This window comes from Arachis ipaensis, chromosome B4 (genome assembly GCF_059453495.1).
Source record: "Arachis ipaensis isolate K30076 ecotype BB chromosome B4, ASM5945349v1, whole genome shotgun sequence".
Lineage (NCBI taxonomy): Eukaryota > Viridiplantae > Streptophyta > Magnoliopsida > Fabales > Fabaceae > Arachis > Arachis ipaensis.
Window position 1 is genome coordinate 112,084,418 of NC_142439.1, and position 2,755 is coordinate 112,087,172.

At 38.5% G+C, this 2,755-nt stretch overlaps 1 non-coding gene across 1 annotated transcript; it reads left to right on the top strand.

Annotated features, from left to right (window-relative positions):
* The first annotated feature begins 206 nt into the window (after nucleotides 1-206).
* Nucleotides 207-314, top strand: LOC148568802 (small nucleolar RNA R71). Its single transcript, XR_015881978.1, has one exon. It is a non-coding gene; the product is annotated as a small nucleolar RNA R71 (small nucleolar RNA).
* Nucleotides 315-2,755: the final 2,441 nt, after the last annotated feature.

Sequence of the window (2,755 nt, forward strand, 5' to 3'; positions counted from 1 at the left end):
TTGCTAGAGGATACTTCTGCAACAGCTTTTGAACGGCCTTGTTTCTGCCTGTGATTCCGAGTAGATTCAGCTAAGTCGCTGATCAATTGCCATGCCTCATCAGTGGTCTTGTACTTTTTCATAGACCCATTGCTAGCACTTTCCAATGTGGTCTTATCTTGGGGCCTCATGCCCTGTGTGACGTAACCGAGCAACACTATCTTGTTAATCATATGGTGGGGGCATGCTTCCAGAAGATTATTGAAGCGCTCCCAATATTCATAGAGAGTCTCGGATTCATCCTGAACAATCATGGAAATGTCTTTTCTCAGTTTATCAGTAACTTCAGCTGGAAAGAACTTTTCCAAAAATTCTCTTCTAAGTGTATCCTAGTCGGATACAGTTGCTGCGGGTTGAGTGTAGTACCACTCTCTTGCCTTTTTCTCAAGAGAGAATGGGAAGGCTTTTAACAAGATTGAAGTTTCATCTGCACCATCACGCCTTACAGTAGAACATGCTGCTTGGAAATCTCTCAGGTGCTTGATAGGCTCTTAAGCAGGTAAGTCATGAAACTTGGGCTCAAATTGAGCAGTACAGTCTTTATTTCAAAGTCTGTAGCCACCGTTGGGTGATGCGCTTGAAACGTTTGCATTGAAAAATCAGGGGCTCCAGCCTCCTGGATAGTAACTCTTCTAGGTGCTGCCATGTCACCTGCACGTAAATCAACCGAATCAGTAGAACGGGGGCTGGCTTCTTCCTCAAGTGACGTTTTAGATCCGCCCTCAAAGAGGACTAACCGACGCCGAGCTTGCCTTATTCGTGAAATAGTTCTTTCAATCTCAAGATCGAATGCTGGCAAGCTTGGATCAGGAAGTGAACGCGTCATCTAACGAAAGAAACATGCAGCTCATAATAGCAAAATAAAATAAAATGCAAATAAATAAATTCCAATTAATAACTTTAGCACTCTATTGCAACTCCCCTGCAACGGCGCCAAAAATTGACGTGGCGGAAATTGGCGAGTTAAGAATTGTTATAAGATATGCATTGCAAGTATAGTTCTCAACCAACCAGAAATCCGCCTATCAATTTAAAAGGGTTGTCACAAAAATTAAAATTAAAATACTGGGAGTATGAATCCAAGGTCGTCCCCCAACGAGTTGCAGAAAGGTGTGCTATTTTATTAATCAGATGTTTTCAAAAATGAATTGAGTTGATGAACAGGAAATTAAATTAGAGAATTTATGTGATTTAAATAAAAGCCTTGACTGGGAGTAGATTAGCTGGAAGCCCTATTCTTGTTGGAATACTTGAAGAACTGAAGATTGATGGTTTAGAGGTTATAGTAAACTCTCGTTGTGAGTATAGTTACTAAACCAAACAATCAACCTTTCTTGCAAACGTTTTGGTTGTCACAAGTAACAAACCCCTTTAAAATTGATAACTGAGTATTTAAATCTCGGGTCGTCTTCTCAAGGAATTGCAGGGAGGTATGTTCTTATTATTGGTTATGATTTTGTAAATTGGGGGTTTTGGAAGTTTGGGTAATGCGCACAGGTATATTTTTGAGCAATAAAAATAAATAAATAACTGTAAAATAAACTCTTAGCAAGGTATGAGAACCGGAAATCCTGTCCTTGTTATCCTTATTAGATGTGATGAGAATTGAATTTTAATCCCACTTAGTTAATTCAAGTGGACTAATTAGCTTGATTCTCAAGTCCTAGTCAACTCCTGTGGAGAGACTAGTGTTAGAGCAATCCTAGCTAAAGCAAAATCAGCCAATTTCAACCACTCCTGAGTTTGACAACTCAAGTGTTACCAATTACCTAACCAAAGCCAAAAGGGAAGAGAATCTACTTGAATGAAAATAACTTGGATAAACACAGAGCATTAACAAATTAAAGAGAGCAATCATAAGTCTGAAATACGTCGAATTATATTAAATAAAATGTTCAAATCACAACATGGGAATTCATAAATTAAATTGAAAAAATAAATAAAAATAAAGAACCTGGGATTGAGAGTCACTCTTAAAACTAAGAGAAATCTTAAATCCTAATCCTAAGAGAGAGGAGAGAACCTCTCTCTCTAAAAACTACATTTACTCCTAAAATTGTGAATTATGAGAGCCTCCTTATGAATGGATGTATTTCCCCACTTTATAGCCTCTAATCTGTGTTTTCTGGGCCGCAAACTGGGTCAGAAACAGTCCAGAATTCGCTGTTTGTGAATTCATTTGCGCTGATTTCCGTCACTTGCGACGCGGCCCCATGGATCACGCGGTCGCGTCACCTAGTGTCAGGGGAACTATAGCATATTATATATCAAATCAAAGCTCCGAACGTTAGCTTTCCAACGCAACTAGAACCGCGTCGTTTGGACCTCTGTAGCTAAAGTTATAGCCGTTTGAGTGCAGAGAGGTCAGGCTGGACAACTTAGCAATTTCTCCAACTTCTTGTATTCCTTCCACTTTTGCATGCTTCCTTTCTATCCTCTGAGCCATTCATGCCCTATAATATCTGAAATCACTTAACACACATATCAAGGCATCTAATGGTAATAAGAGAGGATTAATAATAAGCAAATATAAGATCAAAGAAGCATGTTTTCAATCATAGCACAAAACCAGGAAGGAGAATGTAAAACCATGCAAATAGTATGAATAAGTGGGTAAAGAGTTAATAAAAACCACTCAATTGAGTACAAGATAAACCATAAAATAGTGGTTTATTAGTACTCTCAAGATTAATTGACAATTGAAGGTTGTTCTGTT